Source organism: Palaemon carinicauda, chromosome 31 (genome assembly GCF_036898095.1).
Source record: "Palaemon carinicauda isolate YSFRI2023 chromosome 31, ASM3689809v2, whole genome shotgun sequence".
NCBI lineage: Eukaryota > Metazoa > Arthropoda > Malacostraca > Decapoda > Palaemonidae > Palaemon > Palaemon carinicauda.
In genome coordinates this window covers 83,975,762-84,000,817 of record NC_090755.1, presented here as the reverse complement: position 1 = coordinate 84,000,817, position 25,056 = coordinate 83,975,762, and the positions used below count along the sequence as shown (strand labels likewise).

Below are 25,056 nucleotides of genomic sequence, written 5' to 3'. Positions count from 1 at the left end.
CCTAAGTAAGTATATTTTAACAATCTCTAGAGGTTCGTCCATAGCAGTTAATTGTTGTCTCTTCTCTTCATTCTTATTGAGCATTATCTTAGTTTTGTGTACATTCATTTTCAGTCCTACTTTAATGGTTTCCCTATTCAAATTTTCTACTATCCTTTGCAATTCCTCCCATGATTCACCAAACGTATATACCGTATATATATATATATATATATATATATATATATATATATATATATATATATATATATATATATACATATATATATATATTATATATATATATATATATATATATATATATATATATATATATATATATATATATATTATATATATATGTATATATATATATATATATATATATATATATATATATATATATATATATATGTGTAATATTTGTGTGTTTATCAAGTCACTGAAGGTTAAAGTAGAAAATTTATTAGAGAGGATGACAATATCAGTAATGCAAGTATTTCAACTTTAATCTTATTAAACTTTAAAGCAAAAATTGTGAAGAAGTGTTCTGATCGTGTGACGAATCTATAAGCAGCTAATATTTTGTAGTCTAGCCTACAACCAAAGAAAATCCCTAAACATACGATGTAATGAGCATATACTAAATCGAAGTTGAACACTTGAAGTTACCCTGTAAGTGACACAGAGAGAGAGAGAGAGAGAGAGAGAGAGAGAGAGAGAGATTCTATTAAGTTAGGATAGCCAGATTCTTACCGTAGAGAAAACGTTATAATGTATGTAATTAAAATTAAAACTCAGTCAAAATCAGTAAGCATTTCTATGGAATCGTTCATTATCAATTCATGAATATATCGTTATTTTCTTAGATATTTTTTTCCATCTAATTCAGGGTTATAATTTTGTTCATCAATCATGTACAGCTATTCTGTGAAGTTAAATTCAATAGCTAAATAGCAATGACTTTAAAGTCCCCGCTTGGAGATAAGCTCCGGGCAATCTGGAATGTACGAACGAAAATATCAATTAACAGCAATTTTGTTTTTCATAAATATGTTTCTCTTAACTACACAAGTTAAGATTAATTTCAATAAAGTGATAAGAAATATATGGAGAGTGAATTATACACCATTTGCTGTTCAAACAAATTGGTCGAGATGTAGGAGCTAGTTGGAGAATTTAACCAAGAAGAACCGTTTGCTACGTTTTATCCCTTCCTATTGTTGAAACTTTGAAATGTCACATTTAGAATGTATTACATCTATATTGTCTTTTAAATTATGAGAATGAATAATGTAATAACTATATTGTACCAAATAATATCCACTTCTACTGTAAAACAAAAAATCTTAAGGCAATTTCCCAGCTAATATATTTAGTTAAACTAGAAGCTTCTTATACCCATCAAAGTTTCCTTAGTTTTCAGATAAATAGACCATTGTTGGCCTATTGTACTTATTTATACAATCTAATTTATTACATAAATTCTATGTAGCATACTAAATTCTAATATATAGACAATATCTATTTTAATGGCTACTAGCAATTTAATTTATTTGACTTATCTCTTAGTTTTGTTTAAACAGAAAGAAAAAAAATATTAACTTATTGACATATAAAGCAAAATGATATATACTTATGAAATTATTTTTCATACCAATTGATCCAAATGCTTATGTATTTATGCAATTTTCAGCAACATTTTCATCATAACAAAATAGTTTGCATATTAATTATTATACAGGTATTCTAATACTTAGTAGATGCCTGCAGAACCAATGTATTTGAATGGATAATCAGCCTAAATTTGAAATAAAAGCCTTACCAAATGCGGGATAGATGCTTGACAAATTTAAGATTTATATATGAAAATACATTAAAAATTCTGTGATAATTCAGTAATATTTATACTTTAATTTAAGCTATTTTTATCATTATGATGTATTTAAGTCTTGCTTCCCCTATAAAAAATAAATGCAAGTCCAAAAAAAGCAAAAACCTAGAAAATATCTTTAATGAACGTTTCTTTTTAGGGCGATCTTGTGTGGTCTTTATAGTCCTTGTGAAAACCTAAAAGTAGTCTGACACTTGTTTTGCCAAACAAAATTAATAAAACCCCTTTAAAATGTATATTTTCACTTCAAAAAAGAGCTTTAATGATGCAAAACATAATGTTAAATGTTATAATATTTAATTTTATTCCATTTCGTCTAAAATTATATTATATGAATAAGTATTTTAAAGTTTAAATTATAGTTATATTTATGTCTAATCTAGAAACATAAAAGTTGCTAGCAACTTTCAGAATTTTGTTTCTTTACTAGTTGTTATTATAATGATTGGATATATTGCTGTAAAAACTTGAATGGAACGTACTCTCTATATTATAATTCTTACGTTGATATGGTTATATTAAGCATACTTTGCCCTTAATATCCACACCAGAAACATAAGGCTGCCAGCTGCTGAGAATCATCTTTTTTTAGCAATAGTTCTTTTTACTGCCAACAGGTACCCATACTATCGGGGTGTCCACAAATTTTTTGAAATTACAAGCCTAGAGGAGATTGTATGTAATGTTAAATAACTAAATATGATATTAGAGTTTTGCAAAATTTTAAATAAATTATTAAAAAATACAAGGGATTAGTTTTTATTGTAATGATTAATTTAATTTAGCTTCGTTTCCCACTAGAAATCTGTCTGCCAAATTAAAACCATAATCATTTCCTTCTTTAGGTTAAATATACTTTTCTCTGTATTGAATGTCAATTAATTATTAATTTTACTATACAAAAACCTTTACCTTGCCTATCAGATAAGAACGATTTTCATGTAACGTTTCTTACCATGTATCTATAATATTGTTGAAGCTATAAGTCCATATGTACTATATATAATATGAGAAAAATATCCATACTTATTTTAAATAATCTATTATAAATTTATGAAGTAATTGATAAACAAGAGTATAGTTTTTTATTTGATTCTCAATCCTGTCTTCCAGGATCTGGCAATACTGTAGCACAGTCATTGTTTACACTTTAAATTTACCAGTGGTGCTCGTGTTCCTCGTGTCCAATTAGGTACAGTATTTTATTATCTGTGGTCTTATTCGTCATAATTATGTTACTTGCTTAACGTTAGCATTTCCTTCGTTATTTTAGTCCGTCTGCATACATGTTAGGCTTATTGATATGTGCATCATACATAACATTTTGTTAGGAAAGTATTTCCCCGGCAAGGGCCCCAAGATTTGCGAGAAACCCCAACTGTTTGCTTCTACATTCTACTTGGGCTAAAAGCAGGTGGTAATGTGTGAAGTTGGCCATAATATGGGAGTTGGTTCTAGATCTTCTGTTGTTGTTACTTATTAGCAAAATCCTTGAATCTAATGTAAATTGGATTCCTCGGCTAGGTTGAAAATAACCAACGGCTGGCCATGATGGCTAATGGTAGCCTGTCGGCTAACAGTAATTTTGAATAGGCCAGACTGGCTTGTTGTTATAGTTGCAAGGTAATTAAAGGGATATATGTTAACCTAAAGTATCTCTATGCAACCTGACCTAAACCACAGTTTCCTTATTGCAAAGAGCGTTATAAAGGAGTTTACATATACAAAATTTGGCCGGACAATGAAGGTTAGTCATATCCAAATGAATAGCAGGGCAAAAGGGTATAATTGTTTGATGTCTGTAGGAGCCGATACTTCTTACCGGAATGGTACTTTTGGGACACGTAATGCAGATTACTGGACCAATCATTTCATAAGGTCTTGTAGTGTTTGTTCGGCCCCTAGCTGCACTTCATATCCTTTTACATTTCCACTGTCCCCATTTAATATCGGTAATATTTTGATAGTCTCACCTGTTCATTACCACTTGCCAGTACATAGGGGCTTGTTCTTGATGTTTTTCTTGTTTTCACGAGCAAAGCAAATTCACGGCGTAGCAAAAACCATCAGATTTTGTCTTGGTTACATTTCATTGAGCACTCAATGGTTTTTGATCCAACGTGCGCGCACTTCGCCCGCATAAAAAGTAAAACATTCAGCTCCTATGTACTGGCAAGCAGCAATGGCTGGGTGGAACTCAAATATTACCTTATTTTCTTCCATGTTACTACCACCTTACGTCTCAAGTTTCGCTTCATAGTGTAAGTTCTCAGTATACTGAAGTTGCACTTGAGCACCGAAAGGCCTTGTAGCCCCCAGTGCTGGGCTAAATATATTTTTGTGATTCAGTATTCTTAGGAAAAGAAATTAAAAGTGTCACTTGTCATGGTTGGATCCTGCTCTATTGTTTTCCGCTATTCAAGACATCACGTAGCCTTAGGCAAGTTTGGTCACTAAAGAATTTTAATGAATTCTAACAAGATTATTTTTAAGAAATGGATTACTGTATTACGAACAGGGAAACATGAAGGCCTTCCCTTAGATTTTTAGGAAACTGTGTTGCATTTCATGTTAGCTGGTTTAGAATAGGGATTTAGCATAATAATCCTAGCATTGAAATAATTTGACAATAGACTAGCTAATAAGGTTACATTTCCCACTTCAGTCATGAATAAGATAGAGCATTTTTATTTGAATGGCTTTTCTTGCCAAATAAGTTTCTTCCGTGCAGTTTTATGCAGAATTGCTGTTTGGATGAAACTTTTACCTTATGTCACCGTAATAATTGAATCCAATATCGGTGTCAGCACAAAAATGCATTATTATTATTTTTATTTTTTTTTTAAAGCTCATGAACACATGCTAGCGTTGTTTGCAATGATGGATTTCATGCTTTTGTCCACAGATCATCAAGCAGAATGTGTGGTCATATGGTTGTCCAAAATCTCCAGGCATTGCCAACGCAAGACTTTCATATCATTGCCAGGTGGACAAACTTTCGCTATGGAAGGAAAGGATTGTGGTTATCACTGATACTGAGTAAGAGACATGGACTATGTATCTCTCTGCTTGCCCGAGATCATTGGTCAAGAAAGAAATTCTTCATTAGCTGAGGTATATCGGCAACACTCTTTATGTAATGTAAAAGTTTATGACTTCTGTTTCTCATTGTTGCATGCTCGACTGGAGGAGTTAACTGTATGGACAGTACATACTTTTGTGTCCATGGACTTTACCTAGTAGCAAAGACTCCCCATCATGTGAACTGGTTTTAGGGGACGATTGTATCCATTTCATGATGTCTGTCACTAACGGGTAATCTCTTGACCAGTCACGGATCTGCCTTTTGGATAATCATGGATTTGAATTTGAAGTTCAATTGGGGAAAATGTCCACTGGTCACAGGTTTAATATTTGGTTCATGTGTTGATTAAATATTTTTTAAGCATAAGATAAGTTTACTACCATTAGAGTTATTGGGTCCTTTGACTAGCCAGACTGTACTACATTGGATCCCTCTCTCTGGTTTTGGCTAATTTTTCCTTTGCTTACACATATCCCGGATAGTCTGGCCTATTCTTTCCACATTCTCCTCGGACCTCATATACCTGACAACACTCGGATTACCAAACAGTTCTTTGCTCAAGGTGTTAACTCCTGCACTGTAATTGTTCAGCGGCTACTTAACTCTTTGAAAGGATAGAGGAGACTCTTTACCAATGGTAAGCAGCTTTCCTAGAAGGACACTCCAAAATCAAATCATTGTTCTCTAATCTTGGGTAATGCCATAGTCTCTGTGCCATGGTCCTCTACTGTCTTGAGTTAGAGTTCTCTTACTTGAGGGTACACTCGGGCATACTTATCTATTTTATTTCTCTTCCTTTTGTTATTTTATGAAGATTTTATAATTCATATATGAAATAGCTAATTTAATGTTCTTACTGTTCTTAAAATATTTTAATTTTTCATTACTTCTCTTGTATATTTATTTCCTTGTTCTTTTTCCTCACTGGGCTATTTTTCTTGTTAGAGCCCTTCGGCTTATAACATTCGGCTTTTCCTATTAGGGTTTAGCTTAGCTAGTAATGATAACAATACTAATTGGTAACAAGACAATAGCAAGTAATTTTTTATTTATTTTTTTTTAATTTGTTTAAAATCTTGCCAATCACTATAAGATTGGGAGTTCCCGGTCTTGTTTGTGAAATCTAAGTTGTTCCGTCACAAATACAAACCCTTGTCCTTTACATAGGAATAGTACTAGAGTACTTGGCTGTTAAACTTTTATAACGAGGCGTAGGCCTAAACAGGTGCCTTGTAGTTACTGGCGGCTGGGAGTTAGCATCCACTTTTATTTTAGCCGTCGGTACTCTTGATCTCTCTAGTGTTTTTGAAATTTTTTTCCTGCTATGAGGATGTGTACGGTTAAGCAAACTTGGCTTTTGAAAAGTTTCTTTCTGTAACTTTTGGACAGTGGTAACTCCTGTATAGGCACTGTGGAACTTCAGCAACCCCTATTTTCTTTTGATAACATTAGTCATCCTCCAGTTTATGAAAAAATACAAAATGTTTGTATGATACTGAGAACTTTACAGTTACAGCAGCGTGATGTTTGGCTGTTGTGCACAGGCACTCAAAGGAAGCTGCACGCTAAGCTGAGAAGGATAGAGAGAGAGAGAACTGTTGTTCCTGCAGTGCTAACCTTGGTGTGCTGGCGGAAAAGCTCTTATTTATTCCACGTGTGTGGTGTACCATGTTTTTGATTGTGATAAAGTGTAGAATTACATTATTAGTCAGCTTCCAACTATTCTATTTGATTCATTTTTTTGGTTCCTTTACAATATTTTTGGTTCTTTTGACAACTCCCATGATTACAACAGAGGCAGAACGCTGCTTTTCCATACTGAAAGCAAAAACTTTTCTGAGAGGCACTATGAATTTGGAAAGACTAAATGCACTTCCAGTGCTTTCAATGGAGACAAAATTCCTTAATTGTCATGCAGAGATTAAGGAGTAAAAATTTTTTTATTTTCTTTTAAAATTCTAAATAGTTTCTGAATAAATTTTCTCATCTGTTTATTTCTTTTTACTCAATATTAAAATTTTAGCCACGAGCCACCACTGCTTATGGACTTGATACATTTGAAGGGGAATAATCCTCGTTGTTTTATGACTGTGTTCTTGAGACAGACTCCCTGATTGTCCTAAAGAGTTTGAAAGAAGACTATATCAGGAGGAACAAGTTCTCCTTCACCAGTGGAGTTTCCTTTGGTTTGGTGCACATACTAGCGAGCAATATATCTCTGAGTGTGCTGAATTGGGACTCTGAATCATTGTTTACTTATAAATGCATTGCCTCTTCTGCATGTCCTTTTCCGATTAGTTATGGAAACCCTGTGAGATGCTCAGGGTACTCCTGATACAACATTACGTTTAGTATTGGTAAACATATGCTGGCACTTGGTGCACTTGCCAAGTGACAGAGCTTTATTTGATTCTATGGCATTTTGCCTGCCTCTCTTAGGGCACTCTCCCCACTTAGGGACAAGACATGCTTAGCGTTAGCATGCCCTCCTACTCTCCTTCATGAACGGCCATGCTGCCTGTAATTGAGATGCGCATTCTGACGGAGATCCCTGAGTTGGTGAACAACTTGTCTAATAACACATGCAGGCATGGCTGAGCTCACACCAGAGCTTGAGCGTGGATTAACTCGCCTGTCTCCACTAGATAATCCCTCCTCTCCTGAGGCTGTAGTAAGGTGCTACTCCAGAGATGCACTCTCAGCATGTTAGGGGTTTGGAACAAGTGGCTTACTGCACGCATGCCTCGCCCACATCCAGATGCTTCTTAGCACCTCGTGCACTACCTATACACGCCTCATCACTTTGCGCATCACACAAAGTGCCTCAACTCTTTGCTCTCCACCCAGATGTACCTCACCTTTACATGCATCGCCCACATGTGCTTCACCTCATCGAACAATGTTACCTAGACTCCCCATAGGACCCAAGACATGATCGTCCAGGATAGGGTGTGATTTGGAATTGTCTTTTAGAAGATGAGTATGCCTCCTAATGTGTGAGCTCTCTGGCATTATCTTATGATTCTGACCTGCAGTTTTATCCACTAGACCTCCCTGACTATGGGAGGCGTATCCTTCTATCCAGTAGACCTTTTTGACTGTTGGAGGCATGTTCTTCTATCCAATAGGTCTCCCGGACGACTGTAGATGAGTTCTTCTATCCAATAGGTCTCCCTGACGACTGTAGATGAGTTCTTCTATCCAGTAGACCTCCCTGACTACTGGAGGTGTGCCCTTCTATCCAATACACCTCCCGGACTACTGGAGGTGTGCTCTTAACTGCCTGGTTACTCTTCTGGGTGCTCCTCGCTTGCAAAGCCATTGCTGTTTTTGATCACGCAGTGAAGTTTCTTCCAGCAATAATTATAGATTGTGCTTGAGTGAATTGCTGTGAACCTTGTGTTCCCCCTCTCCCCTCAAGAATCAAAGAGTTCCTAGTAGGGAATGTCTTCAGCCCCTTGAGAATGGAATAGATTCTCTTCAGGTCCCATGTTACCTGATGCCCTCGGAGGGAAGGAGGCTTTCACCTGCTGTTTCCTCTTTTTCAGGCTCACACCTCAAAGAAAGGCAGTACTGTACCTGCAGAAGCTTCTACCTTACAGGCAACATCATCCGCATTCCTTCCAATGGTACCTGAAGATGCAGCTCTAGTCAACCAAGAAGTGAGGGAAGATCTAGCATTGTGGCTAAGGGATGAGAATCTATTCAAGCGAACTCCCCCAGAGTTTTCCTTTCTAGAGATGTTGCTCTTCACAGACACATCAAGGGAAAGATGGGGTGCCCACCTGAGGAACGAGATCACCTCTGGTGTTGGTTTGAGGAAGAAAGATGATTTCATATCACTGTTAGAAATGAAGTCAGTGATCCTGGCCTGGGAGTTTTTTTAGCATCAGCAGAGAGATCACATGATGGTGTTCATGAACAACAACACCAACACTGTAGTGTCCTAAGTCAACAGGCAATTATGTATTGTCTAACATAGAAAAAGTAGGCACAAAAGCAAAACATTGCAGTCTTGATAGATGAATAGACTAATAGGTGCCAAAGATATGCGTATCACAAAAATAACTGCACTGCCCTTCACTCAGTATGTATCTGTTCAAAGAGGCATGACACTACAGCTCCTTTGTTAGTTGGCAAAACGTACATGCGTTCCTGACTGCTGGACAACTGGGTGAAGCTGACAGCAAGATTTATTCCAGACAGAAAGAAAATACTATAATCACTGTAAAGTGCAGTTGCCAGGCTCAAGTGATAGGAGGGGAGTTGTTGCGTTATTCTCTTGTAGAAATGGAGTTGCTGACTTTGTGGGGGTTCATTCAATAGAGCTGTATTCCACAAAGCTCAATAATAGTCATCCTGTTTACTGTTATCCAACACTTGTGTTTTGGACTTGACGCTTATGTTTTTCTGCTGTTTTACCTGATTCCGGGGGTAATAAACAGAAGACTTATAACCCCAGATTTCAGGATGACCCTGGTGACTCGTAAGTGGCCGCAAGCAGAATGGTACCCAGACCTGTTGATCGGGTCTAAAGTTCCCCCATGCATGCAGATTCCATGGCTCTCACTGACACCCCTGTCGCTTCATGGATGGAAGCTATACAGAATCTCCCTTGAGAGGAAAGCAGTTTACAAAACACGAACAAAGGTGGTGTCTGGATGTCTCCGTGAATCCTCTGCAGCAGCTTATCAAGCAAAAAGAGGCATTTTTTTCTTTTTTTTTTTTTTTTGGTGATTAGTGCTGTAGAGGGGGTAACTCTCTGGTCGGAGTCTCTGGAATTGAGTTCAAATTTTCTCATCTAACCTTTGGTGGTAGAAGCTCTTTTCAGTCGTAGAGGTGGAAAACTGTCGCTAAGCCTTGAGCCAGAAGTTCTGACTGAAGGACTTAGACCTTTCCTCATTGGGGAATTGTCCATGCTGATGAGTTTCGAGCAATCTTGCCCACATAGGGAACTAGGACCACATGCTTGGGATATAGCTAGAGTCCTTATATCCTTTTTAAAGATTTCCCCATGGACCATTACAAGAAGTGTAGAATAAGGACTTCACTCTAAAGACACTTTTTTTCTTGTCGTGGTATTTGTCTTGTATTGCGTTATGAAGGGTGGACAAAGATCTCCATTTACCATTGTCCCAGAGTTTTTGAAGAAGACACAGAACCTTGTTGTAGAGGAAACCAAGTTTGAGTGCTTATTCATTTCTTCTAGATGCAATTGACAGTCCTGATAATTAATATTTTGTCCCTCGTGGTTTGTGGGTGCTTAGACGCTACCTGAAGAGAATCCAATCCTTTAGGCTGCCTATTCAGAATGTCTCAATTAGTGCTGGTAGGACTAAAAGAAGATCTCAAATAAGGCCATTTCTTCTGGCTTTGGGAAACCATCAAAAGGGCATATGCCCAAGCATAGAATTGTGATAATTGAGCTCCAGTATGACCCCAGGAAGTCTTGAGGAATTAACACGGTGCTCGCTTTTAGTAAAAACCTGTTATTGTCATCAGTATTTGAGGCCGGAGTCTCTGAACAGCAGACATTCTTTACAGTTCAATACCTGCAGAATTTACCCACAAGTTTCATGACATGGTTTCTCTGGGTCCAGTGGTAGCTGCTCAGCAGGTCATGTAAGCGTACCTAGCACCTTACGGGACAAGAAGCATCTCCTAAGATAACAGTCGTGATGTTGACTAGGATAAGAAGTAGTGCCTGGCCCTTATTACCTCTTCCTTTCCCTCACTGGGTTACAGCAGTTGTCCTGTTATTTGCTTGAATGGAAATTTGATGCAGGTAAGCTTCCATCTCGAGGACTGTTATGTCTCGAATGATATCTCTCGCCATCATCCTTACGATAGGGAGGATGGTTTATGTGTAGAACCCGTTACTTTACATTGGCTGGATATTGACAGTACTTTCCTTGCTATGATAAGATTCTCTGGGGACCATCTGTTCACAAAAGGAAACTTAAACTTAACTTAACTCTTGGGTATCTTCTCTACAAGTTAAAGGTTGTAAGAGATAATCCCCCACTACCCTTCTTCATTCTTTACAAGCTTGTCCCTATTTTGGGTTGCTGTAAGGATCCTTCAACATATTCTTCCAATTTCTTTGGTCCATAAAAGAGTGTGCCTCCCCCCCCCCCTTTTACCTTTCAAAGTCCTTATGATGAGTCTCCTGTCAAAGGATGAGGATCTGTATTTGTGTTAGAACAAACACAAAATTTAAAAAATAATTGGTATTTTTCCTTATCGTTACATGCTAAGTTAACCTAGTTGGAAAAATAGAATGCTATAAGCCCAAGGGTTCCAATATTGAAAATAGCCCAGTGAGGAAAAGAAATAAGGAAACTACAAGGAAAATAATTAAAAATTGAAATATTCTAAGAATAGTAACAAGATTAAAATAAATATTTCATGAATAAACTATAAAAGCTTTAATAAAAATGAGGAAGAGGAATAAGATAGAATAGAGTGCGCGAGTGTACCCTCGAGCAAGAGAACTCTACCCCAAGACAGTGAAAGACCATGGTACAGAGGCTATGACACTATCCAAAACTAGAGAGCAATGATTTGATTTTGGAGTGTCGTCCTCCTAGAAAAGCTGCTTGCTATAGTTAAAGTCTCTCTTTTACCCCCTACCAAGAGGAAAGTAGCCACTGAACAATTACATTGCAATAGTTAACCCCTTCAGCGAGGAATATTTTAGTAATCTCAGTGTTGTCAGGTGTATGAGGACAGAGGAGAATATGTAAAGAATAGGTCAGACTATTTGGTGTATGTGTAGGCAAAAGGAAAATGATCCGTACCCATAGAGGAGGGTTCAGTGTAGTATTATCTGGCCAGTCAAAGGATCCAATAACTTTCTTGAGTTCTTTAGGTTTCATTTCCCGTCTCGACCACCCCACAACCCTATGTAAAGGTCAAAGTGGCATATCGTTGTGCGAGAGAGTAGACAGGGCTTCCCTGCCATTTGTCAGTAATTGTTCACACACCTCTTTAGAATTTTAACAGCCGAGTTATAGCCATGCTAAAATCATACTCTTATTAAATCACTCGGGTTTGTATCGGTAGGAAAAATACAAATTAACTTGAGATATATGATGAAGTTTATTGATGAAAATGGCCTCTTGGTAATACTGTAGAATATTGAGTATAGTTAAGATTGTATGACCTAGAGGGCGCTCGTGTTTGGTGACGAGGCGTGGTACAAGTGTGGTTTCTGGGGCCTTTGTTACGGCCCTTCCCTTTGATGAAGGAATTATCTAAATGGAAGACAGCCTGTGAATAGTGGTTTTCATACGCCCCTGATGTATACACGACACCCACGAGGTGCTCGCGCGAGGGTAGTAACCTCTGCATTCCATGCTTTTATCTTTCTCTGGTATATTTGGAAGATTTATATCAGAAAAGTGTAAAGAAGGACTCTTTTCACCGGACATCACAGGTCTCTCCCCAGAAATAGATTTTTCCTTCGTCAAAATCCATTTTTAGATTGCTTAACTTGCTCAGCTGGTTGTCTGGCATACCTAGCTCCTTCAAAGTACAAGAAGCATCTTGTACAAGATAATTAGTTACATTATCCATCTTGGTGATTGTAAGAATCTCTGGCTTATTTTATTCTTTCCTTCCCTTGGGGTACAGTGGTTGAACTGCAGCGTTGCTGGAACACACTTTAACCCTTTTACCCCCAAAGGACGTACTGGTACGTTTCACAAAACCCATCCCTTTACCCCCATGGACGTACCGGTACGTCCTTGCAAAAAAATGCTATAAATTTTTTTTTTCATATTTTTTATAATATTTTGAAAAAATTCAGGCATTTTCCAAGAGAATGAGACCAACTTGACCTCTCCATGACAAAAATTAAGGCTGTTAGAGCAATTTAAAAAAAAATATACTGCAAAATGTGCTGGGAAAAAAATAACCCCTTTGGGGGTTAAGGGTTGGAAATTTCCAAAGAGCCTTGGGGGTAAAAGGGTTAATGTAAGTAAAACTCCATACCAAATACTGTATTCTCATAATTTTAAGATAGAAGTGCTTTTCCCCCGTCCTCCTGATGATGGAGAGGATGGTTAGTAATGTGAACCCATCAACTTACTGAGCCTTATATTATAGACACAGTACTCTACCCTTTGAAGGTATAGTTCTTCTGTGACAGCTTATCAATGATAGGAAACTAACCCTATCCCCTGATACTGAATTGAAAGAAGTGGATTGGAGTAAACGTCTTTGTTCCATGAGGACTGTCAAAAAGGGATTTTGACGAAGGAAAAATCTATTTCTGGGAAGAGGTCTGTGACGCCCGGTGAAAAGTCCTTCTTTGTACCTTTTCTAATATAAATCTTCCAAATATACTAGAAAAAGATAAAAGCATGGAATGCAGAGGTTACAACCCTTGCGCGAACACCTTGTAGGTGTCGTGTATTAACAAGGGCGTGCGAAAACCACTATTCACAGGCTGTCTTCCATTTAGATAATCCCTTCATCAATGGGCTATTGAGTTACTGACAGCTCGTTATAAATTTTTAACAACAAACTTTCCAGCATTGGCCAAAATCATAATCTTGAAGGTTTGATTGATTTCGATTTTTCTGGCATCCTGGCATCGAAGGAACCAGGGTTGTAGTTAGGAATACAAATTACAGTGCCTTTAAAATTCCTGATTTTTGATGTAGATGTTGACATTTAACTAGCTTTGAGAGACAAGCAGCATTATTGTTAGTTATGGTTTTCAATTTCTTTCAGGACCTCCCAGTCAACTATGATCGGCCAATTCGAATGGTTTTTACCTTCCATTGGTAATTCCTTCAGAAATTAAACTCTGGACAAGATGCAGAATGATTGCAATGTCTTGGCAAGTACAGTATAACATCTTTGTGTTGGGGTTTTTCCTGTGTATAAATTGTTAATCTGCAGGATTTCCTAACTTGCATTTACCAGTGAATGTTAGCTGTAATTTGTTCCGTAACTGAAATACAAACAACGCTATTTAATATGGGTAATTACTTTCGGCATAGCTGAAATGACGAGGCATTAGAATTTTAACGAGGGTTTACTACCCCAGCGCTAGTGAGCGAGGTGTAGGGAGGGTAGCTCCCCCCCCTCGCACACACACACACACACACACACACACACCTGTGCTTGAGCTCACTTTGCTCTCGGCTGGGGTGGTAGTCGAACATGTCCGCTGTCACCCTCGCCTTCTTTGACAGTCATTGTTGATACTTTTTGCTTTTCCTTTTGACAGGTGTGCGTGAAGTTGGCCTCTGCAATGGGAAAGTGTCCTGGATTACCCGACCGCCCTTGTGGCACGTATATGTCGGTGGTCGATACGGACCCTCGCACCCTATGTCCTTATTGTAGGGGCCAGTGGTGTGATAGAAATAAAGTGTGTAGTGAGTGTAGGAAGTGGTCTACCTCCCAGTGGGAAAGGTTTTCTCGGCGCCGGAAGAAGTAGTCCAGACGGGATATTTCTCCTTCGAATGTTTCTTTGAAAGGAGAAAATCCCAAGGGCTCTTCTTCCATGGCCCAAACCTCCTCTGAAGCTCCCACTCGATCGGTTTCTTCCGAGAAACTGTCGAGTGGGAGCGTAGGCCATAATTCTGTTGCCCGATCTCGGGATTTGGGAGAGGGAGTTGCCTCCCATAGCGAGGCGCTCCTCCTCCTCCCCCCGGGGGAGGATTTAAATATTTTCAGGTTTGGGCTTCCTTGGGGGTTGAGGGTTCGCCCTCCAAGGAAGCCTTGTTTGACATGATCAGGTTGGGGGCAGCTGTCAAACAATCGCCGACTTTAGCAGAGGTTCATCCTCTGTCTTTCATCGACGTTGTCGTGGCAGAGGCTTCCGATGAGTTATATCAAACCTCTGCTCGTGATGATTCTGATGTAGCTGAAGGCTCAGTTCCCCCCTCTGAACATCCTTCGAGGGAGGAACTAAGTCTAACGGTCTCTCCTGCCGGTGATTTTCCTCCTCGGCGGAGTTCACTCACAGAGACTCCTCTTCGGAGGACTGCCCCACGGCCCCAGAGTGCCTATAAGGCGTAAAGCCCGCCTTCCTCTTCGCCGTAGAGGCCTTCCTTCACCTCACAAGGGTGTTAGGAGGCGCCTCTTCGGTTCATCGTCACCGCAGCCCGCCGCAGAGGAACCCCGCCATCGTTCTCCGACTCACCCAGCTACAACCCTGGACCTCTCTGCAGATCGTTCGTGATCTCCTTCGGTGGAAGGTCATCCTTACAAAGGGCACGCCAACCTTCCACCCGCCAGACCTGGTGACGCGCTGTGGGCGCCAACGCATCCCGTTGTAAAACGGGCAACGGTCCCTTCGGGGCATCAAGGGCGTATGCACAAGTTAGTGCATACATCCCTTACGCACCAGGTCTCTCCTGCGGGCCAACGATCACCTGTGCGCAAGCGCTCATCGACAGAAATTGCTCCTGTTAAAGCGCGCCAGCGCTCTCCAGATCTTTGTGGTGGGGTTTTTCCTGTGTATAAATTGTTAATCTGCAGGATTTCCTAACTTGCATTTACCAGTGAATGTTAGTTGTAATTTGTTCCGTAACTGAAATGCAAACCACGCTATTTAATATGGGTAATTACTTACGGCGTAGCTGAAATGACGAGTCATTAGAATTTTAACGAGGGTTTACTACCCAGCGCTAGTGAGCGAGGGGTAGGGAGGGTAGCTCCACACACACACACACACACACACACACACACACACACACACACACACACACACACACACACACACACACCTGTGCTTGAGCTCACTTTGCTCTCGGCTCGGGTGGTAGTCGAATATGTCCGCTGTCACCCTCGCCTTCTTTGACAGCCATTGTTGATGCTTTTTGCTTTTCCTTTTGACAGGTGTGCATGAAGTTGACCTCTGCAATGGGAAAGTGTCCTGGATTACCGACCGCCCTTGTGGCACGTATATGTCGGTGGTCGATACGGACCCTCGCACCCTATGTCCTTATTGTAGGGGCCAGTGGTGTGATAGAAATAAAGTGTGTGGTGAGTGTAGGAAGTGGTATACCTCCCAGTGGGAGAGGTTTTCTCGGCTCCGGAAGAAGAAATCCAGACGGGATATTTCTCCTTTGAATGTTTCTTTGAAAGGAGAAAATCTCAAGGGCTCTTCTTCCGTGGCCCAAACCTCCTCCGAAGCTCCCACTCAATCGGTTTCTTCCGAGAAACTGTCGAGTGGGAGCGTAGGCCATAGTTCTGTTGCCCGATCTCGGGGTTTGGGAGAGCGAGTTGCCTCCCATAGCGAGGCAGCTCCTCCTCCTCCCCCGGGGGCGAGACTCCTCTTTGTAGGACTACCCCACGGCCCCAGAGGGCGTATAAGGCGTAAAGCCTGCCTTCCTCTTCGCCGTAGAGGCCTTCCTTCACCTCACAAGGGTGTTAGAAGGCGCCTCTTCGGTTCATCGTCACCGCAGTCCGCCGCAGAGGAACCCCGCTGTCGTTCTCCAACTCTCCCAGCTACAACCCTGGACCTCTCTGCAGATCGTTCGCGATCTCCTTCGGTGGAAGGTCGTCCTTACAAAGGGCACGCCAACCTTCCACCCGCTAGACCTGCTGACGCGCTGTGGGCGCCAACGCATCCTTTTGTAAAACAGGCAACGGTCCCTTTGGGGCATCAAGGGCGTATGCACAAGTTAGTGCATACATCCCTTGCGCGCTAGGTCTCTCCTGCGCGCCAACGATCACCTGTGCGCAAGCGCTCATCGACAGAAATTGCTCCTGTTAAAGCGTGCCAGCGCTCACCAGATCTTTGTGTTGGGGTTTTTCCTGTGTATAAATTGTTAATCTGCAGGATTTCCTAACTTGCATTTACCAGTGAATGTTAGTTGTAATTTGTTCCGTAACTGAAATACAAACCACGCTATTTAATATGGGTAATTACTTTCTGCGTAGCTGAAATGACGAGCCGTTAGAATTTTAACGAGGGTTTACTACCCCACCGCTAGTGAGCGAGGGGTAGGGAGGATAGCTTGTTCCATGAGGACTGTCAAAATGGCTATTCAGTGAGCTGGCAGTAACTAGTGACAGCTCGTTATAAATTTTTAACAACCAACTTTCCAGCATTGGCCAAAATCATAATCTTGAAGGTTTGAATGATTTCGATTTTTCTGGCATCCTGGCATTGAAGGAACCAGGGTTGTATAGTTAGGAATACAAATTACAGTGCCTTTAAAATTCCTGATTTTTGAGGTAGATGTTGACATTTAACTAGCTTTGAGAGACAAGCAGCGTTAATGTTAGGTAAGTATAGAAATAAATACAGTACTGTACCATAATTTTATTATTAAAAGTACTGTATTAATTTCCGAAATAATTTTAGTTGAAATCTATTGTCTGGAGAATTTTTATTTTGTTGTACTGTACAGAAGTTCATGGAGGATGACCTGTTTTCTGTTGTTTTTATTTTTACGTAATTTTTATGGTTTTCAATTTTCTTTCAGGACCTCCCAGTCAACTATGATCGGCCAATTTGAATGGTTTTTACCTTCCATTGGTAATTCCTTCAGAAATTAAACTCTGGACAAGATGCAGAATGATTGCAATGTCTTGGCAAGTAGAGTATAACATCTTTGTGTTGGGGTTTTTCCTGTGTATAAATTGTTAATCTGCAGGACTTCCTAACTTGCATTTACCAGTGAATGTTTGTTGTAATTTGTTCCGTAAGTGAAATACAAACCACGCTATTTAATATGGGTAATTACTTTTGGCGTAGCTGAAATGAGGAGGCATTAGAATTTTAATGAGGGTTTACTACCCCACCGCTAGTTAGCGAGGGGTAGGGAGGGTAGCTCCCCCCCCCCGCACGCACGCGCGCACACACACACCTGTGCTTGAGCTCACTTTGCTCTCGGCTCGGGTGGTAGTCGGATATGTCCGCTGTCACCCTCGCCTTCTTTGACAGCCATTGTTAATGCTTTTTGCTTTTCCTTCGACAGGTGTGCGTGAAGATGGCCTCTGCAATGGGAAAATGTCCTGGATTACCCGACCGCCCTTGAGGCACGTATATGTCGGTGGTCGATACGGACCCTCACACCCTATGTCCTTATTGTAGGGGCCAGTGGTGTGATAGAAATAAAGTGTGTGGTGAGTGTAGGGAGTGGTCTACCTCCCAGTGGGAGAGGTTTTCTCGGCGCCGGAAGAAGTCCACACGGGATATTTCTCCTTCGAATGTTTCTTTGAAAGGAGAAAATCCCAAGGGCTCTTCTTCCGTCGCCCAAACCTCCTCCGAAGCTCCCACTTGATCGGTTTCTTCCGAGAAACTGTCGAGTGGGAGCGTAGGCCATAGTTCTGTTGCCCGATCTCGGGGTTTGGGAGAGGAAGTTGCCTCCCATAGCGAGGCAGCTCCTCCTCCTCCCTGAGGGAAGGATTTAAATATGCCTGTCTAATAATGATTTGTTTCAGCTTTGGGCTTCCTTGGGGGTTGAGGGTTCGCCCTCCAAGGAAGCCTTGTTTGACATGATCAGGTTGGGGGCAGCTGTCAAACAATCGCCGACTTTAGCAGAGGTTCATCCTCTGTCCATCATTGACGTTGTCGTGGCAAAGGCTTCCGATGAGTTATATCAAACCTCTGCTTGTGATGATCCTGATGTAGCTGAAGGTTTAGTTCCCCCCTCTGAACATCCTTCGAGGGAGGAACTAAGTCTAACGGTCTCTCCTGCCGGTGATTCTCCCCCTCGGGGGAGTTCACTCACAGAGACTCCTCTTCGGAGGACTGCCCCATGGCCCTAGATAGCGTATAAGGCGTAAAGCCCGCCTTCCTCTTCGCCATAGAGGCCTTCCTTCACCTCACAAGGGTGTTAGGAGGCGCCTCTTCGGTTCATCGTCACCGCTGTCCGCCGCAGAGGAACCCCGCCGTCGTTCTCCGACTCTCCCAGCTACAACCCTGGACCTCTCTGCAGATCGTTCGCGATGTCCTACGGTGGAAGGTCATCCTTACAAAGGGCATGCCAACCTTCCACCCGCCAGACCTGGTGACGCGCTGTGGGCGCCTACGCACCCCGTTGTAAAACGGGCAACGGTCCCTTCGGGGCATCAAGGGCATATGCACAAGTTAGTGCATACATCCCTTACACGCCAGGTCTCCCCTGCGCGCCAACGATCACCTGTGCGCAAGCGCTCATCGACAGAAATTGCTCCTGTTAAAGCGCGCTAGCGCTCTCCTGATCGCCTGCGCGCCCTTATCCTGCTGCACGCCTGTTCTCTCCTGCGCGCCTGTGTTCTCCTGCGCGCCAGCGCTCGCCTGCACGCCAGCGCTCTCCTTCGCGCCAACTCTTGCCTGCTCGCCCACGATCTTCTGATCTGGGCGCAGTGGGAAAGTTAACTTCTTCCCCTGCTCGCCAGCGCTTACCAACGCGCCATTGGTCCCCGCCTCCGCGCCATCCTTCACTAGCGCGCCCTCGCGCGCAGTCTCCGACGCGCGCTCACAAGGTTGCGCACGCGCGCCCACGCCCATCACCACAGCCAGATGTGCGCTCTCATGCGCGCAAGAGATATGTCTCCTGCGTGCGCGCCCAACGTTATCGCCCGCACGGGCTCTTTCATCTTTCAGCGCGCCCTCTGCCTTCTCCAGCCCATGCCCCTGTGCGGCATCGCTCATCTCCACCATCGCCCTCGCGCGCACAGTCTCCCGCGCGCGTCCCAGGGCAATTCCCATCGCGCGAGCGCCAGCACACTCCCCAGCGCGAGGCTGCTTGACAACGCGCAGCTAGGTCATCATCGTCGCGTTCCCCCCTCCCCCCAAGCGCAGAACAGCGCGCTCGCCAGTGGGAGGGAGGATTCCGGATAGGTCCAGGGACTTTTCTCCTTCATCTTTTCAGGCGAACCCCCCTCTGGTAACTCCTAGGGATCAGTCAGCAGCCTTGGTTTGGGTCCCTGGTCACAGCGGTCATGCAGGCTTTTAAGCCTGTTCTCTCTGAGCTGGGCCAAAAATCATTGGCAGCTTCTACTCCCCTGAAGAGGAAGAGAGGAGTGTCTAATGTGGTAACTTCTCTGAGGGCGAAGCTGACTCCTCGTAAATCCTTTAGGAAGGCCTCCTCACCCCCCCCCCCCCAGACTTTCACTCCCTCCCCTTTAGACGAAGATTTCCCGTCCTCGGGAGTCACGTGAGGTGAGGCGTTTCCCCATCGCACCAATTAGGGAAACCCCACTTCGCGCTGGAAAGTCTTCTCAGGTAGGGGTGGAGAAGAGCTCCCATCATCGCTGTTGGAGTCCTGCATCCCTCCCAGGAGGTAGTCGAAGGACTCCAAGACTTTGCCAAAGTCATCTTCAAGGATTAGACCGGAGCCAGCCAAGCACTCGGAGAATGTCCACGAGTCCCCCCAAGAAGAGCCTTTGGGAACTGGAGACTTCGCTGCTAGCCCTTCAGGAGGGGAGCTACAGGAGTCAGAGCATGCGTTCTGGCAGGTTCTGACCCTTATGAGGAATCTTAATGGGATTGCGGATCCCCCTCGTGAGGGCAAAGACACGGTCTTGGACAGAGTCTTTGGGACTCAAAAGCCCTCAAAGGCCAGTGCGGCTTTGCCCTGGTCTCAAGGGGTTAACAGTGCCAGAGACAAGGTCAAAGCCCAGCTCTCCGAGCTTGCCTCCTCCAGCCAATCGAGTGCCGGCAACAAACTCCTCCCAGCTCCTCGTGTCCACCAGAGGAGGTACTTTGACATTGTGGAGGAGACTTGTTTAGCTCTTCCCCTGCTTACCAGGGGAGTCCCTCTAGAGAGAGACTCCGACCGGCAGGTCTCGTTCTCGGCAACAGAGATCCTTAGCCAGGAGAAAGTAGCGAAGTGTGCCATGCAGGCAACTTCGTGGCTGGACATCTGGCTTGGGTCCCTGGGCATCCTGTTACGTTCAGAGGACTTGTCCAAAGAAAGTACCAGGAAGGCCATCGAGACCTTTTTATTCTCGAGCACTCGTACGATCGAGTTTCTAGCCCACCAAGTCTCGAACTTGTGGGCTAATACCATCTTGATACGTCGAGATGCGGTGTCTGAGAGATTCCATTAAAAGGTCCCCAGTACCGAGATCAGCAGGGTCAGACATTCTTCCGTTATGGGGAAGAACTTGTTCGAGCCTAAGGACGTGGAGCAGGCAGCTGAGAGGTGGAGGAAGTCCAACCAGGACTCTCTCCTACATAGGGCTCTAACATCGAAGCCCTATAAACCTCCAGCACCCCAGCAACCACGTCCTACCAAGACCACGAAACCGGCAGCTACAGCGAAGACGATGGCGTCTAAGCCCTTTCCTGTCAAGGACAAGAAAGGCAAAAAGTCCTCCAGGGGAGGAAAGAATCCTAGAGGGAGCGGCCGAGTCCGCAAACGCTAAGATTGGTAGTCCCCCTGCATGTCCACCAGTGGGGGGATGCCTACAAAGTTGCGCGAACAGGTGGCAGCAACTCGGGGCCAATTCCTGGATGATTTCCGTAATCAGTCAAGGATATCACGTCCTGTTCACAACATCTCTACCTCCCTGACAGCGAATCCAGTGTTGTTGAGCTCCCTTGCCATGGGATCGGCAAGGGGGCAAGCTCTTCGGGAAGTCGTCCAGGCCATGTTGAAGAAGGGCGCTCTCCAAGAGGTCGTCGACGGGTCCCCAGGCTTCTTCAGTCGACTCTTTCTTGTAAAGAAGGCGTCTGGAGGCTGGAGACGAGTCATTGACCTCTCAGCTCTGAACAGGTTTGTCAAGTAAACTCCGTTCAGCATGGAGACCGCAGACACGGTCAGACTTGCAGTGAGACCGCAAGACTTCATGTGTACACTGGACCTGAAGGACGTGTACTTCCAGATCCCAGTCCATCCGTCTTCGAGAAGTACTTAAGATTCAGTCTAAACAACAAGGTGTACCAGTTCAAGGTGCTGTGTTTCGGTCTCTCCACAGCACCACAGGTTTTCACCAGTGTTTTCACCCTAATATCGTTGTGGGCACACAGGATTGGCATCCGTCTCCTCCGTTATCTGGACGACTGGCTGATCCTAGCAGACTCGGAGTCAGCCCTTCTTCGACACCGAGACAAACTTCTGGGATTTTTGCTAAGATCTGGGGATCATGGTAAATCTTGAGAGTCCTCTCTGCTTCCCACTCAAAGACTGGTATATCTAGGCATGATCATAGACACCAATCTCCACAAAGCCTTCCCATCAGACGACAGGATAGCAAGGCTGAGGAGGGTCGCAAGTCCTTTCCTCAGACGAGAAGAACTTCCAGCCCAATCATGGTTACGTCTCCTCGGTCACCTCTCATCCTTGGCCCGTCTAGTTCCTAACGGTCGCCTCAGGATGAGATCCCTCCAATGGCAACTCAAGCTACCCTCCCTACCCCCCGCGGGGTAGTAAACCCTCGTTTAAATTCTAATGGCTCGTCATTTCAGCTACGCTGAAAGTAATTAGGAAAAATACATATTACCTACGAATTTGTCATATTATAGGCGTGTAGCATACCAACGATAGTTTTTGTGAGATGCCATTTTCTATTAACGAATATATCTATTCCAAATACAGTAATCCCTCCCCATATCTCAGTTCAGCTATCATTCCCTCAGTATATCACCGATTTATAAATACCTGTATATTAATGTAAATCTATATTATGGACTACTTTTTTTTATTGTGGTTTTCTGAGAGCAGGTAGTTTTTTTTTCTCATTTTATTTTTAGTTGTTTATTCCTAAACAGATACCAACTTTCAAGTCATTTATATGGGTTTACTCATAAGTCACTTTGCCGTAGAAAGAAAATGCGTAACTGGCAACTATGTGTGGTTACTAGCTAACCCCAAGCTGGGTAGTACGCTTGTATCCCTGAGAAGCCAAGTCTCTCTCCTTCTGGTCTCTGTTATTAAAGGTTACCTACCCACGCTACGATCACGACTTCATGCTGAATTTTGAATTGTTCATTTTACAATGTCTGAACTGTCGTCGTAAGTTGTGTTCATTTGATTCGCCTTGTGATTTTTGCAAGGAGTGGCACTTCCAGTGGGAGAAGTATTGTGCCCATCGCAAGGAGGTGGTCAAGAGGGATAGGTCCTCCTCTACTTCATCCTCTATTGAGAGCAAGAAATGTTAGCCTCTTCATGCAACATGTAGTCTCCCTTTGACCCCGGTAGCAGAGGATGATAGCCATAGTATTAATACTTTTCAGATTAGTGAGATTGTTCCAATATTTTTTCACTCATTGAGCATAGAAAACATGAATAGATACCTGATACTCATCCTTTGGCTTCAGCTGCAGTACAGCTCATCACACGAGCATGCTCAATGGTAAAACATTGATTTTTTTTCTGATTTTTTTTTCAGATTTTCATATCCAAGATTTCTCATCTTTTGGGGATTTTCCTGTCAGTGTTGAAAAGTTGAAAATATCCCCCCCTCCCACCCCACATACAAAAAGCTACCCTCTCGGAAGGTGCCTACTATTCCCAGGCCAATCTGGTGTAGTCTCTTGTGAATTTGACCAATCCCTGTGCATGATTGTGGGAAAAGCAGCACTTCCAAAAACTCAACGCTGAGGAGGTTTTTTTCCATATTCTTTACCTCCTAGAGAGCTCAAGCTACTAGGAGAATTTCCACAAGTCCTCAGGTCTCTTATAGTCAGACTCGCTTGAACTCTGTTAGTGGCAGGGAAGCTTGTAGGAAAATACATGTCCTTTCCTATGTTGCCCACTTGAACTCTGTTAGTGCCAAGGAAGCTTGAGGGAAAATACATGTCTTTTCCTATGTTGCTATTCATTTTGAAGGATTCAAGACAACCTCCATCACCTAGGTTGAGAGTTCATTGCAAAGACCTAGAATCCAAGCAGCCACGATTTCAATATTTCTCTCTCCTCCCTTGAAAGGCAACAATCAGAGATGACAATTACTCAATCTTCCTGTCGTGGGGAGAAAATCTACGACTCGCCCTTCAGTACAAAAGAAATGAGATATCCTGAAACTTTTTGTTCTGGCTTCATGGAACAATTGCACACTTCTCCAATTAGAGAACCACCCTGGATGCAACCACCCTAAGCCAAAATATTGGTTTTACCCTAGCCATCAGTAAGAACCTGCCACTGGTGCAAGTGCTAAAGTTCATGGTCTGGAAGTGCCAGCGTGCCAGATAACCTATACATCGCACTATCCATGGTAGTAAATGAAGTCTAGATGTTTTAATTGGGACCTGTGGTAATTGCCCAGCAGGTTGCATAGCTTATCTAGCTCCTTATGGGACAAGAAGCATCTCATTTAAGATAATGGTTGTGGTGTTAGTTTAGGATAGGAGGTAGAATCTTTGGCCCTTTTTCTTATTGGGGTGCAGCAGTCATTTCGTTACTTGCTGAATCGAACAATCATGTGGGTGAGCTACTGTAATCGGCAATTGTTCTATAAAAAAATTAGTTAGAGGTATCTCTCCCCCCTCCTCCTCATGAGGGGGTAGAATGGATAGAATGTAGGACACTTTATGCCTGATTTGCCGTGCCTCGTGACATCGCATCTTTCCAAGGATATAGGTTGTTCTTTAGCCATCTGTCAGTGGACAGAAACCTACTGTAATCCTCGAGAATATATTCTCAAGTGTTTGGTGGTAGAAATCAACACTCCTGCTCCTCTTCATCCAGTCCATGTGTACTGTATTGACATTAGTATTTAAAACCAGCTAGTATGATTATAGTCCTTAAGTTTAATTTTTCACCTCAACCACCCCAGTGACTACATACACTGTTACAAATTGTTATAGCCATGTTCCAGCCAAGCTGAAAACAGGCTCCTAGGAAGGGAATCAGGTTTGCATAGGTAGGAAAAATACAAACTGGAAAAACTTGGTTCTATTAAGGGACTCAGGCATGTATAGGTAGGAAAAATATAAATTACATTTAAAATGTGGGATATTGAATTCATTAGTACATTGTCTATTTAAAAGCAAATTATATTGCAGTTTGTGTTAGAAATTAAGTTCCGAGATTTGTTAATGATTATTTAGCTCCAAATGCTTTTTTAAAAACTTTTGTTTGTTGCAATTTTGTCAATATCATTTGTTCCTTTTTTTTATATATTTTAATGTTTGGGCACCACATTTTTTCCAAACTAAATATAAGTTATATTGTCCATGAATTAAAACTTTAGCAGC

The 25,056-nt window shown here is 42.5% G+C and overlaps 1 long non-coding RNA gene across 1 annotated transcript; it reads left to right on the top strand.

The window, feature by feature from the left end:
• The first annotated feature begins 3,007 nt into the window (after positions 1-3,007).
• LOC137625041 (uncharacterized) lies at positions 3,008-17,550 on the top strand. The gene is made up of 3 exons (XR_011040814.1): positions 3,008-3,065; positions 13,698-13,810; positions 17,411-17,550. It is a non-coding gene; the product is annotated as an uncharacterized lncRNA (long non-coding RNA).
• The last annotated feature ends 7,506 nt before the right edge of the window (positions 17,551-25,056 follow it).